This window comes from Phyllobates terribilis, unplaced genomic scaffold (genome assembly GCF_046119375.1).
Source record: "Phyllobates terribilis strain yellow unplaced genomic scaffold, ASM4611937v1 Scaffold_404__1_contigs__length_1715579, whole genome shotgun sequence".
Taxonomy (NCBI): domain Eukaryota; kingdom Metazoa; phylum Chordata; class Amphibia; order Anura; family Dendrobatidae; genus Phyllobates; species Phyllobates terribilis.
Window position 1 is genome coordinate 553,431 of NW_027363164.1, and position 14,102 is coordinate 567,532.

A 14,102-nucleotide genomic window follows, 5' to 3' on the forward strand; every position below is an offset into this window, starting at 1 on the left:
TAAGGCGGGGGGTGGGGTGGAACGAGCAGCTGTCTACCCTTAGCAGGAGGGCTCCTGATTACATACCTCTCCTGCTGCTGCTGCTGCTGGCTGTCCAGCAGCAGACTGAAGGTGGCTGCTGCTGTGCACAGGTATATAAAGGCTCAGAGCCTATTATGACACGCGCAGCCAGCGTTCCATTGCCACATTCCATCTACTGCAGGCAGGATACCTGGCTGGCTGAATGTCGCTGAGAAGCTCACAGAGACCGCCATAAGCAACAGTTTAACAGAATGCCACAGACTAATCAACCAAACTTTTTGGGTTGGGTTCTCTTTTATAGTCTGCAGGCATTAAATGAAAGAAGTCAGTGTTCCAGCAGAAGGAGACAACGTTTCAGAAAAGGCATTGTAGCAAACCAAAAAAGAAATTTTAAGCGCAGCAGAGTAACCAGCGCACATACCTGTTAGCTCAGGTGAGTTTAAAAGGCTGCTGTTGATAACAAGGGCATTTGCTAAATAGATGGTGTGTGTGCAACAATATACTGAAAGGTCAATTATATTGTGCAGCTTATCTCACCACCTGTAGTTATTTAGGTGAAAGCTCCAAAATGCTTGCCTAATATGTCTGTTTATCCAAAAGGAAGTAAAAAGGGAGAGCTAGAAAGATAGCATTGCATCACATTACATGGCAATGCAATGCACAGTTGCTGAAGTTGAACCAAAATGAGCTTGTAATCTGGCTTCTGCAACTTTGAACATGAAAAATCCAATGAGGAGAAGAAAAGCAAAGCCAAAGAGTCCATCCCAAAATCCGACAAACAAGCAAAATGAACAAAAAACATTGAATTCAATTCTTTCTGATTTTAGAAACTGCATTAAAGAAGGGGTGCACCGGTCCTGGAGATACTGCAATACCAGGTCAATGCGTGGAGTGGACAGAGCAAGCTCTTTTTCCATCTCCCTGTTCTAAAAATCCATTTAATATATGGTCCCCAGATAGGGGACGTATCAGATATTAAACTGATAAGAACAGATACTACACTTGATCTTAGCCAAAAGGCCGAGAAGCGATAACCAGAATTGGTTTCACACTACGGAGCCACCCAAGGATCCTGAAAAGTCCATTTGTGGAGATGAGCTCCTGGACTCCCGTTAAGAAGACATGTTGTCAACCTCTAGATCCCTTACATGCCTGCACTTTTCGGCTTGCTGCTGCTGCAATCCACGCGTTTTAGATCTGCATAACTCCACCTCTTTAAACACAGCACCTTCACCCCCTGCTGTTCCCACCCGCCTCAACACCGTTGGAAGGGAGGAGAACCAATTAAGGCGGGGGGTGGGGTGGAACGAGCAGCTGTCTACCCTTAGCAGGAGGGCTCCTGATTACATACCTCTCCTGCTGCTGCTGCTGCTGGCTGTCCAGCAGCAGACTGAAGGTGGCTGCTGCTGTGCACAGGTATATAAAGGCTCAGAGCCTATTATGACACGCGCAGCCAGCGTTCCATTGCCACATTCCATCTACTGCAGCCAGGATACCTGGCTGGCTGAATGTCGCTGAGAAGCTCACAGAGACCGCCATAAGCAACAGTTTAACAGAATGCCACAGACTAATCAACCAAACTTTTTGGGTTGGGTTCTCTTTTATAGTCTGCAGGCATTAAATGAAAGAAGTCAGTGTTCCAGCAGAAGGAGACAACGTTTCAGAAAAGGCATTGTAGCAAACCAAAAAAGAAATTTTAAGCGCAGCAGAGTAACCAGCGCACATACCTGTTAGCTCAGGTGAGTTTAAAAGGCTGCTGTTGATAACAAGGGCATTTGCTAAATAGATGGTGTGTGTGCAACAATATACTGAAAGGTCAATTATATTGTGCAGCTTATCTCACCACCTGTAGTTATTTAGGTGAAAGCTCCAAAATGCTTGCCTAATATGTCTGTTTATCCAAAAGGAAGTAAAAAGGGAGAGCTAGAAAGATAGCATTGCATCACATTACATGGCAATGCAATGCACAGTTGCTGAAGTTGAACCAAAATGAGCTTGTAATCTGGCTTCTGCAACTTTGAACATGAAAAATCCAATGAGGAGAAGAAAAGCAAAGCCAAAGAGTCCATCCCAAAATCCGACAAACAAGCAAAATGAACAAAAAACATTGAATTCAATTCTTTCTGATTTTAGAAACTGCATTAAAGAAGGGGTGCACCGGTCCTGGAGATACTGCAATACCAGGTCAATGCGTGGAGTGGACAGAGCAAGCTCTTTTTCCATCTCCCTGTTCTAAAAATCCATTTAATATATGGTCCCCAGATAGGGGACGTATCAGATATTAAACTGATAAGAACAGATACTACACTTGATCTTAGCCAAAAGGCCGAGAAGCGATAACCAGAATTGGTTTCAAACTACGGAGCCACCCAAGGATCCTGAAAAGTCCATTTGTGGAGATGAGCTCCTGGACTCCCGTTAAGAAGACATGTTGTCAACCTCTAGATCCCTTACATGCCTGCACTTTTCGGCTTGCTGCTGCTGCAATCCACGCGTTTTAGATCTGCATAACTCCACCTCTTTAAACACAGCACCTTCACCCCCTGCTGTTCCCACCCGCCTCAGCACCGTTGGAAGGGAGGAGAACCAATTAAGGCGGGGGGTGGGGTGGAACGAGCAGCTGTCTACCCTTAGCAGGAGGGCTCCTGATTACATACCTCTCCTGCTGCTGCTGCTGCTGGCTGTCCAGCAGCAGACTGAAGGTGGCTGCTGCTGTGCACAGGTATATAAAGGCTCAGAGCCTATTATGACACGCGCAGCCAGCGTTCCATTGCCACATTCCATCTACTGCAGGCAGGATACCTGGCTGGCTGAATGTCGCTGAGAAGCTCACAGAGACCGCCATAAGCAACAGTTTAACAGAATGCCACAGACTAATCAACCAAACTTTTTGGGTTGGGTTCTCTTTTATAGTCTGCAGGCATTAAATGAAAGAAGTCAGTGTTCCAGCAGAAGGAGACAACGTTTCAGAAAAGGCATTGTAGCAAACCAAAAAAGAAATTTTAAGCGCAGCAGAGTAACCAGCGCACATACCTGTTAGCTCAGGTGAGTTTAAAAGGCTGCTGTTGATAACAAGGGCATTTGCTAAATAGATGGTGTGTGTGCAACAATATACTGAAAGGTCAATTATATTGTGCAGCTTATCTCACCACCTGTAGTTATTTAGGTGAAAGCTCCAAAATGCTTGCCTAATATGTCTGTTTATCCAAAAGGAAGTAAAAAGGGAGAGCTAGAAAGATAGCATTGCATCACATTACATGGCAATGCAATGCACAGTTGCTGAAGTTGAACCAAAATGAGCTTGTAATCTGGCTTCTGCAACTTTGAACATGAAAAATCCAATGAGGAGAAGAAAAGCAAAGCCAAAGAGTCCATCCCAAAATCCGACAAACAAGCAAAATGAACAAAAAACATTGAATTCAATTCTTTCTGATTTTAGAAACTGCATTAAAGAAGGGGTGCACCGGTCCTGGAGATACTGCAATACCAGGTCAATGCGTGGAGTGGACAGAGCAAGCTCTTTTTCCATCTCCCTGTTCTAAAAATCCATTTAATATATGGTCCCCAGATAGGGGACGTATCAGATATTAAACTGATAAGAACAGATACTACACTTGATCTTAGCCAAAAGGCCGAGAAGCGATAACCAGAATTGGTTTCACACTACGGAGCCACCCAAGGATCCTGAAAAGTCCATTTGTGGAGATGAGCTCCTGGACTCCCGTTAAGAAGACATGTTGTCAACCTCTAGATCCCTTACATGCCTGCACTTTTCGGCTTGCTGCTGCTGCAATCCACGCGTTTTAGATCTGCATAACTCCACCTCTTTAAACACAGCACCTTCACCCCCTGCTGTTCCCACCCGCCTCAACACCGTTGGAAGGGAGGAGAACCAATTAAGGCGGGGGGTGGGGTGGAACGAGCAGCTGTCTACCCTTAGCAGGAGGGCTCCTGATTACATACCTCTCCTGCTGCTGCTGCTGCTGGCTGTCCAGCAGCAGACTGAAGGTGGCTGCTGCTGTGCACAGGTATATAAAGGCTCAGAGCCTATTATGACACGCGCAGCCAGCGTTCCATTGCCACATTCCATCTACTGCAGCCAGGATACCTGGCTGGCTGAATGTCGCTGAGAAGCTCACAGAGACCGCCATAAGCAACAGTTTAACAGAATGCCACAGACTAATCAACCAAACTTTTTGGGTTGGGTTCTCTTTTATAGTCTGCAGGCATTAAATGAAAGAAGTCAGTGTTCCAGCAGAAGGAGACAACGTTTCAGAAAAGGCATTGTAGCAAACCAAAAAAGAAATTTTAAGCGCAGCAGAGTAACCAGCGCACATACCTGTTAGCTCAGGTGAGTTTAAAAGGCTGCTGTTGATAACAAGGGCATTTGCTAAATAGATGGTGTGTGTGCAACAATATACTGAAAGGTCAATTATATTGTGCAGCTTATCTCACCACCTGTAGTTATTTAGGTGAAAGCTCCAAAATGCTTGCCTAATATGTCTGTTTATCCAAAAGGAAGTAAAAAGGGAGAGCTAGAAAGATAGCATTGCATCACATTACATGGCAATGCAATGCACAGTTGCTGAAGTTGAACCAAAATGAGCTTGTAATCTGGCTTCTGCAACTTTGAACATGAAAAATCCAATGAGGAGAAGAAAAGCAAAGCCAAAGAGTCCATCCCAAAATCCGACAAACAAGCAAAATGAACAAAAAACATTGAATTCAATTCTTTCTGATTTTAGAAACTGCATTAAAGAAGGGGTGCACCGGTCCTGGAGATACTGCAATACCAGGTCAATGCGTGGAGTGGACAGAGCAAGCTCTTTTTCCATCTCCCTGTTCTAAAAATCCATTTAATATATGGTCCCCAGATAGGGGACGTATCAGATATTAAACTGATAAGAACAGATACTACACTTGATCTTAGCCAAAAGGCCGAGAAGCGATAACCAGAATTGGTTTCAAACTACGGAGCCACCCAAGGATCCTGAAAAGTCCATTTGTGGAGATGAGCTCCTGGACTCCCGTTAAGAAGACATGTTGTCAACCTCTAGATCCCTTACATGCCTGCACTTTTCGGCTTGCTGCTGCTGCAATCCACGCGTTTTAGATCTGCATAACTCCACCTCTTTAAACACAGCACCTTCACCCCCTGCTGTTCCCACCCGCCTCAACACCGTTGGAAGGGAGGAGAACCAATTAAGGCGGGGGGTGGGGTGGAACGAGCAGCTGTCTACCCTTAGCAGGAGGGCTCCTGATTACATACCTCTCCTGCTGCTGCTGCTGCTGGCTGTCCAGCAGCAGACTGAAGGTGGCTGCTGCTGTGCACAGGTATATAAAGGCTCAGAGCCTATTATGACACGCGCAGCCAGCGTTCCATTGCCACATTCCATCTACTGCAGGCAGGATACCTGGCTGGCTGAATGTCGCTGAGAAGCTCACAGAGACCGCCATAAGCAACAGTTTAACAGAATGCCACAGACTAATCAACCAAACTTTTTGGGTTGGGTTCTCTTTTATAGTCTGCAGGCATTAAATGAAAGAAGTCAGTGTTCCAGCAGAAGGAGACAACGTTTCAGAAAAGGCATTGTAGCAAACCAAAAAAGAAATTTTAAGCGCAGCAGAGTAACCAGCGCACATACCTGTTAGCTCAGGTGAGTTTAAAAGGCTGCTGTTGATAACAAGGGCATTTGCTAAATAGATGGTGTGTGTGCAACAATATACTGAAAGGTCAATTATATTGTGCAGCTTATCTCACCACCTGTAGTTATTTAGGTGAAAGCTCCAAAATGCTTGCCTAATATGTCTGTTTATCCAAAAGGAAGTAAAAAGGGAGAGCTAGAAAGATAGCATTGCATCACATTACATGGCAATGCAATGCACAGTTGCTGAAGTTGAACCAAAATGAGCTTGTAATCTGGCTTCTGCAACTTTGAACATGAAAAATCCAATGAGGAGAAGAAAAGCAAAGCCAAAGAGTCCATCCCAAAATCCGACAAACAAGCAAAATGAACAAAAAACATTGAATTCAATTCTTTCTGATTTTAGAAACTGCATTAAAGAAGGGGTGCACCGGTCCTGGAGATACTGCAATACCAGGTCAATGCGTGGAGTGGACAGAGCAAGCTCTTTTTCCATCTCCCTGTTCTAAAAATCCATTTAATATATGGTCCCCAGATAGGGGACGTATCAGATATTAAACTGATAAGAACAGATACTACACTTGATCTTAGCCAAAAGGCCGAGAAGCGATAACCAGAATTGGTTTCAAACTACGGAGCCACCCAAGGATCCTGAAAAGTCCATTTGTGGAGATGAGCTCCTGGACTCCCGTTAAGAAGACATGTTGTCAACCTCTAGATCCCTTACATGCCTGCACTTTTCGGCTTGCTGCTGCTGCAATCCACGCGTTTTAGATCTGCATAACTCCACCTCTTTAAACACAGCACCTTCACCCCCTGCTGTTCCCACCCGCCTCAACACCGTTGGAAGGGAGGAGAACCAATTAAGGCGGGGGGTGGGGTGGAACGAGCAGCTGTCTACCCTTAGCAGGAGGGCTCCTGATTACATACCTCTCCTGCTGCTGCTGGCTGTCCAGCAGCAGACTGAAGGTGGCTGCTGCTGTGCACAGGTATATAAAGGCTCAGAGCCTATTATGACACGCGCAGCCAGCGTTCCATTGCCACATTCCATCTACTGCAGGAAGGATACCTGGCTGGCTGAATGTCGCTGAGAAGCTCACAGAGACCGCCATAAGCAACAGTTTAACAGAATGCCACAGACTAATCAACCAAACTTTTTGGGTTGGGTTCTCTTTTATAGTCTGCAGGCATTAAATGAAAGAAGTCAGTGTTCCAGCAGAAGGAGACAACGTTTCAGAAAAGGCATTGTAGCAAACCAAAAAAGAAATTTTAAGCGCAGCAGAGTAACCAGCGCACATACCTGTTAGCTCAGGTGAGTTTAAAAGGCTGCTGTTGATAACAAGGGCATTTGCTAAATAGATGGTGTATGTGCAACAATATACTGAATGGTCAATTATATTGTGCAGCTTATCTCACCACCTGTAGTTATTTAGGTGAAAGCTCCAAAATGCTTGCCTAATATGTCTGTTTATCCAAAAGGAAGTAAAAAGGGAGAGCTAGAAAGATAGCATTGCATCACATTACATGGCAATGCAATGCACAGTTGCTGAAGTTGAACCAAAATGAGCTTGTAATCTGGCTTCTGCAACTTTGAACATGAAAAATCCAATGAGGAGAAGAAAAGCAAAGCCAAAGAGTCCATCCCAAAATCCGACAAACAAGCAAAATGAACAAAAAACATTGAATTCAATTCTTTCTGATTTTAGAAACTGCATTAAAGAAGGGGTGCACCGGTCCTGGAGATACTGCAATACCAGGTCAATGCGTGGAGTGGACAGAGCAAGCTCTTTTTCCATCTCCCTGTTCTAAAAATCCATTTAATATATGGTCCCCAGATAGGGGACGTATCAGATATTAAACTGATAAGAACAGATACTACACTTGATCTTAGCCAAAAGGCCGAGAAGCGATAACCAGAATTGGTTTCAAACTACGGAGCCACCCAAGGATCCTGAAAAGTCCATTTGTGGAGATGAGCTCCTGGACTCCCGTTAAGAAGACATGTTGTCAACCTCTAGATCCCTTACATGCCTGCACTTTTCGGCTTGCTGCTGCTGCAATCCACGCGTTTTAGATCTGCATAACTCCACCTCTTTAAACACAGCACCTTCACCCCCTGCTGTTCCCACCCGCCTCAACACCGTTGGAAGGGAGGAGAACCAATTAAGGCGGGGGGTGGGGTGGAACGAGCAGCTGTCTACCCTTAGCAGGAGGGCTCCTGATTACATACCTCTCCTGCTGCTGCTGCTGCTGGCTGTCCAGCAGCAGACTGAAGGTGGCTGCTGCTGTGCACAGGTATATAAAGGCTCAGAGCCTATTATGACACGCGCAGCCAGCGTTCCATTGCCACATTCCATCTACTGCAGGCAGGATACCTGGCTGGCTGAATGTCGCTGAGAAGCTCACAGAGACCGCCATAAGCAACAGTTTAACAGAATGCCACAGACTAATCAACCAAACTTTTTGGGTTGGGTTCTCTTTTATAGTCTGCAGGCATTAAATGAAAGAAGTCAGTGTTCCAGCAGAAGGAGACAACGTTTCAGAAAAGGCATTGTAGCAAACCAAAAAAGAAATTTTAAGCGCAGCAGAGTAACCAGCGCACATACCTGTTAGCTCAGGTGAGTTTAAAAGGCTGCTGTTGATAACAAGGGCATTTGCTAAATAGATGGTGTGTGTGCAACAATATACTGAAAGGTCAATTATATTGTGCAGCTTATCTCACCACCTGTAGTTATTTAGGTGAAAGCTCCAAAATGCTTGCCTAATATGTCTGTTTATCCAAAAGGAAGTAAAAAGGGAGAGCTAGAAAGATAGCATTGCATCACATTACATGGCAATGCAATGCACAGTTGCTGAAGTTGAACCAAAATGAGCTTGTAATCTGGCTTCTGCAACTTTGAACATGAAAAATCCAATGAGGAGAAGAAAAGCAAAGCCAAAGAGTCCATCCCAAAATCCGACAAACAAGCAAAATGAACAAAAAACATTGAATTCAATTCTTTCTGATTTTAGAAACTGCATTAAAGAAGGGGTGCACCGGTCCTGGAGATACTGCAATACCAGGTCAATGCGTGGAGTGGACAGAGCAAGCTCTTTTTCCATCTCCCTGTTCTAAAAATCCATTTAATATATGGTCCCCAGATAGGGGACGTATCAGATATTAAACTGATAAGAACAGATACTACACTTGATCTTAGCCAAAAGGCCGAGAAGCGATAACCAGAATTGGTTTCAAACTACGGAGCCACCCAAGGATCCTGAAAAGTCCATTTGTGGAGATGAGCTCCTGGACTCCCGTTAAGAAGACATGTTGTCAACCTCTAGATCCCTTACATGCCTGCACTTTTCGGCTTGCTGCTGCTGCAATCCACGCGTTTTAGATCTGCATAACTCCACCTCTTTAAACACAGCACCTTCACCCCCTGCTGTTCCCACCCGCCTCAACACCGTTGGAAGGGAGGAGAACCAATTAAGGCAGGGGGTGGGGTGGAACGAGCAGCTGTCTACCCTTAGCAGGAAGGCTCCTGATTACATGCCTCTCCTGCTGCTGCTGCTGCTGGCTGTCAAGCAGCAGACTGAAGGTGGCTGCTGCTGTGCACAGGTATATAAAGGCTCAGAGCCTATTATGACACGCGCAGCCAGCGTTCCATTGCCACATTCCATCTACTGCAGGCAGGATACCTGGCTGGCTGAATGTCGCTGAGAAGCTCACAGAGACCGCCATAAGCAACAGTTTAACAGAATGCCACAGACTAATCAACCAAACTTTTTGGGTTGGGTTCTCTTTTATAGTCTGCAGGCATTAAATGAAAGAAGTCAGTGTTCCAGCAGAAGGAGACAACGTTTCAGAAAAGGCATTGTAGCAAACCAAAAAAGAAATTTTAAGCGCAGCAGAGTAACCAGCGCACATACCTGTTAGCTCAGGTGAGTTTAAAAGGCTGCTGTTGATAACAAGGGCATTTGCTAAATAGATGGTGTGTGTGCAACAATATACTGAAAGGTCAATTATATTGTGCAGCTTATCTCACCACCTGTAGTTATTTAGGTGAAAGCTCCAAAATGCTTGCCTAATATGTCTGTTTATCCAAAAGGAAGTAAAGAGGGAGAGCTAGAAAGATAGCATTGCATCACATTACATGGCAATGCAATGCACAGTTGCTGAAGTTGAACCAAAATGAGCTTGTAATCTGGCTTCTGCAACTTTGAACATGAAAAATCCAATGAGGAGAAGAAAAGCAAAGCCAAAGAGTCCATCCCAAAATCCGACAAACAAGCAAAATGAACAAAAAACATTGAATTCAATTCTTTCTGATTTTAGAAACTGCATTAAAGAAGGGGTGCACCGGTCCTGGAGATACTGCAATACCAGGTCAATGCGTGGAGTGGACAGAGCAAGCTCTTTTTCCATCTCCCTGTTCTAAAAATCCATTTAATATATGGTCCCCAGATAGGGGACGTATCAGATAATAAACTGTTAAGAACAGATACTACACTTGATCTTAGCCAAAAGGCCGAGAAGCGATAACCAGAATTGGTTTCAAACTACGGAGCCACCCAAGGATCCTGAAAAGTCCATTTGTGGAGATGAGCTCCTGGACTCCCGTTAAGAAGACATGTTGTCAACCTCTAGATCCCTTACATGCCTGCACTTTTCGGCTTGCTGCTGCTGCAATCCACGCGTTTTAGATCTGCATAACTCCACCTCTTTAAACACAGCACCTTCACCCCCTGCTGTTCCCACCCGCCTCAACACCGTTGGAAGGGAGGAGAACCAATTAAGGCGGGGGGTGGGGTGGAACGAGCAGCTGTCTACCCTTAGCAGGAGGGCTCCTGATTACATACCTCTCCTGCTGCTGCTGCTGCTGCTGGCTGTCCAGCAGCAGACTGAAGGTGGCTGCTGCTGTGCACAGGTATATAAAGGCTCAGAGCCTATTATGACACGCGCAGCCAGCGTTCCATTGCCACATTCCATCTACTGCAGGCAGGATACCTGGCTGGCTGAATGTCGCTGAGAAGCTCACAGAGACCGCCATAAGCAACAGTTTAACAGAATGCCACAGACTAATCAACCAAACTTTTTGGGTTGGGTTCTCTTTTATAGTCTGCAGGCATTAAATGAAAGAAGTCAGTGTTCCAGCAGAAGGAGACAACGTTTCAGAAAAGGCATTGTAGCAAACCAAAAAAGAAATTTTAAGCGCAGCAGAGTAACCAGCGCACATACCTGTTAGCTCAGGTGAGTTTAAAAGGCTGCTGTTGATAACAAGGGCATTTGCTAAATAGATGGTGTGTGTGCAACAATATACTGAAAGGTCAATTATATTGTGCAGCTTATCTCACCACCTGTAGTTATTTAGGTGAAAGCTCCAAAATGCTTGCCTAATATGTCTGTTTATCCAAAAGGAAGTAAAAAGGGAGAGCTAGAAAGATAGCATTGCATCACATTACATGGCAATGCAATGCACAGTTGCTGAAGTTGAACCAAAATGAGCTTGTAATCTGGCTTCTGCAACTTTGAACATGAAAAATCCAATGAGGAGAAGAAAAGCAAAGCCAAAGAGTCCATCCCAAAATCCGACAAACAAGCAAAATGAACAAAAAACATTGAATTCAATTCTTTCTGATTTTAGAAACTGCATTAAAGAAGGGGTGCACCGGTCCTGGAGATACTGCAATACCAGGTCAATGCGTGGAGTGGACAGAGCAAGCTCTTTTTCCATCTCCCTGTTCTAAAAATCCATTTAATATATGGTCCCCAGATAGGGGACGTATCAGATATTAAACTGATAAGAACAGATTTTTTTTTTTAATTTGGCTATCCCCCACATGGGGATAAAAACCGTTTATTTAAAATTTAACAAATTACAGAAATAAAACCATTACATCCACATTACACTTTCGGGACTTCAAAGAAAAATAAAAATTCCATCACAGCAAATTTTACAAGACTTCAAATATTCCATAGGTTAAAAAGCCATTTGCCTGCCAACGTTACATTCTTTTTCCTGTCCAATAAATAGTATATGTACATTTCACTTTTACAAAAGGCTAAAACATCATCTACTGGTAACATTTCATGTTTAAAAACAGCAATATTTCTAGCATTCCAGAGCGCTATCTTGGCACAATTCACTATCTTCCACGCCATTATTTTTTGGTCCATTGTTGGGCATTCCAGAAGACCATATAACACTGATGCAAAATTAAAGTCCTTGAGGTCCACCATTTTCTCCAGCAGGGGGATTAATCTTCTCCAGAACTCTTTAGCAAAAGCACAAGTCCATAAAAGATGCTTCACTGTCTCTTCTTCTTGACAACCTTCTCTTGGGCAGATGGCAGACCTCACAAAACCTCTTCTGTACTGGAATGCCCGGCAAGGAAGACAGTGGTGTGCGCAGCTCCAAGACATGTCTTTCTGTACATTAAAAAGATAAGGGGCGTTAATCATTTTCCATATGTGTACAGTTTTGTCATCATCATAACGTTCAATATCACACAACGTCACATCAGTACTAATTTGTTTGAGTAGTGTCTTGCTGTTACATAGATCCCCTGTCTGTTTCTTATTCAAATTAAAATCAAGAATAATTTTCTTTAAAATCTCATAATGTGCAGGTAGGTTAAAAGCATAAGGAAAGGATAAAACCGTTTCAAACCAACCAAACCTTCTCATGAGAAAACCAGTGTTAAAACGCATAAAATAGGAAAGGTAATTATCTTTAAAAAGGGTTTTAAAACAGAAACAGAAAAAATGTATTAAAAGAAACTTATCTAAAACAGGGAAATCTTTCCCACCTTTAACCTTTGGCTTTGTCACAATTTCTCTTTTGAGTTTCTCCATTTTTGAGCCCCAAAAAAAGGTAAAACATACTTTTGTAATTCGTTTCAACAAATTTGTAGGAGGGGGGAACACCAAACTAAGATATAACAGGATAGGTAATATCACCATTTTTACAATCAGAACTTTACCTTCCATTGACAGCTTTCTCATATTCCACATGCAGATTTTCTGATTAATTTTCTGTGCTGCCGCATCCCAGCTATTAAAACCATTATTAGATTCATTAAAAGAAACACCTAAAATAGTAATGGAATCTGTAACTGCAATTGGTACATCATGTAAACTCATCCCCCCGACATTTAAAATATTACATTTAGTAAGATTAATTTTAAAACCGGAAACTGTACAAAAAGACTGAATTTGGCTTATCGTTTTTTGTATTGAAGGTACATCACATCCAAACACTGCTACATCATCCATATAGCTTACAACTTTAACTTGTAGACCGTTCCCTCCGGGTAAGGGTACTCCACATATTTGCTTATCCCGGCGTATTGTACATAAAAGGGGTTCTATAGCACATATAAAAAGCAGGGGGGACAAAGGGCAACCCTGCTTCACCCCTGATTTTAAAACTACCTCTTTTGTTTTAAAACCATTAACTAAAATCTTACTCGTACAATCATTATAAAAAGCTTTAAGAGACAATAAAAACCCACCCGGAATGCCCATTTTTTCTAAAACTTTAAAAAGATAAAAATGAGACACGCGGTCAAAAGCTTTCTCAAAATCCACCGCTAGGATTGACATCTTTGTCTTTCTGGTTTTTACATCTTCAATACAATCTTTCACCAGGTTTAAATTGTCCCAGATACTACGCCCAGGTACCCCGCATACCTGATTTGCATGAATTACTTTATGTATCACCTTTTTCAACCGATTTGCACAGATCTTAGCCATAATTTTGTAATCACTATTTAAAAGAGTTATCGGCCTCCAGTTTTTAAGATCCGTTTTGTCACCTTTTTTGTATAGTAGTGATACCTCACCTTTCTTCCATGAGTTGAGTAAAACCTTATTATTAAAAACTTCGGAAAACAAATTAAACAAATCATCTTTTAAAATATCATAAAAACTTATATAAAACTCTATGGGGATACCATCAGGGCCGGGCACTTTACCATTTTTAAAACTCTTCATGGTTTCTAAAATCTCTTCCTCACATAGAGGTTGGGATAAAAAACTTTGGGCATCAGCATCTAGGGTGGACTTGATCTCCCCCAGGAAAGTGTGTATTAAATCATGGTCTACAGTTTTTACATTAAAAAGATCATTAAAATAGACATTTACCTTATCCAATATAACGTTGATATTATTATCTCCATCTATGTTATCAATTATTGTTTTCGCCTGTTTGTTTTTCTTAAAAAAATACCTGGAACAAGTCTCATCCTCTTCTACGTGTTTTACCTTTGAACGAAAAATCAGTTCTTTTCCTTTTTGTTCCAACCACTTTGAAATTTCTCCTTTAAGACTCAATATATCATTACCTACATCCAGACCATTGTCTTTGAATTTGTACAATGTCTGTAACCTGATATAAGAAAATTATAGATCTCAAACTTTTCTTTAGCTTTTTGTATGCTTTTCTTTATAAA

General features: G+C 42.8%; 9 non-coding genes across 9 annotated transcripts; all 9 read right to left on the bottom strand.

The window, feature by feature from the left end:
* Positions 1 to 862: 862 nt before the first annotated feature.
* Positions 863 to 1,053, bottom strand: LOC141225322 (U2 spliceosomal RNA). The gene has a single exon (XR_012292596.1). It is a non-coding gene; the product is annotated as a U2 spliceosomal RNA (small nuclear RNA).
* A 1,115-nt stretch (positions 1,054 to 2,168) lies between these two features.
* On the bottom strand, positions 2,169 to 2,359 carry LOC141225323 (U2 spliceosomal RNA). Its single transcript, XR_012292597.1, has one exon. It is a non-coding gene; the product is annotated as a U2 spliceosomal RNA (small nuclear RNA).
* Positions 2,360 to 3,474: 1,115 nt separating this feature from the next.
* Positions 3,475 to 3,665, bottom strand: LOC141225324 (U2 spliceosomal RNA). Its single transcript, XR_012292598.1, has one exon. It is a non-coding gene; the product is annotated as a U2 spliceosomal RNA (small nuclear RNA).
* Positions 3,666 to 4,780: 1,115 nt separating this feature from the next.
* On the bottom strand, positions 4,781 to 4,971 carry LOC141225326 (U2 spliceosomal RNA). The gene has a single exon (XR_012292600.1). It is a non-coding gene; the product is annotated as a U2 spliceosomal RNA (small nuclear RNA).
* A 1,115-nt stretch (positions 4,972 to 6,086) lies between these two features.
* Positions 6,087 to 6,277, bottom strand: LOC141225327 (U2 spliceosomal RNA). Its single transcript, XR_012292601.1, has one exon. It is a non-coding gene; the product is annotated as a U2 spliceosomal RNA (small nuclear RNA).
* Positions 6,278 to 7,386: 1,109 nt separating this feature from the next.
* Positions 7,387 to 7,577, bottom strand: LOC141225328 (U2 spliceosomal RNA). Its single transcript, XR_012292602.1, has one exon. It is a non-coding gene; the product is annotated as a U2 spliceosomal RNA (small nuclear RNA).
* Positions 7,578 to 8,692: 1,115 nt separating this feature from the next.
* LOC141225329 (U2 spliceosomal RNA) lies at positions 8,693 to 8,883 on the bottom strand. The gene has a single exon (XR_012292603.1). It is a non-coding gene; the product is annotated as a U2 spliceosomal RNA (small nuclear RNA).
* Positions 8,884 to 9,998: 1,115 nt separating this feature from the next.
* Positions 9,999 to 10,189, bottom strand: LOC141225611 (U2 spliceosomal RNA). The gene has a single exon (XR_012292882.1). It is a non-coding gene; the product is annotated as a U2 spliceosomal RNA (small nuclear RNA).
* Positions 10,190 to 11,307: 1,118 nt separating this feature from the next.
* LOC141225656 (U2 spliceosomal RNA) lies at positions 11,308 to 11,497 on the bottom strand. The gene has a single exon (XR_012292922.1). It is a non-coding gene; the product is annotated as a U2 spliceosomal RNA (small nuclear RNA).
* Positions 11,498 to 14,102: the final 2,605 nt, after the last annotated feature.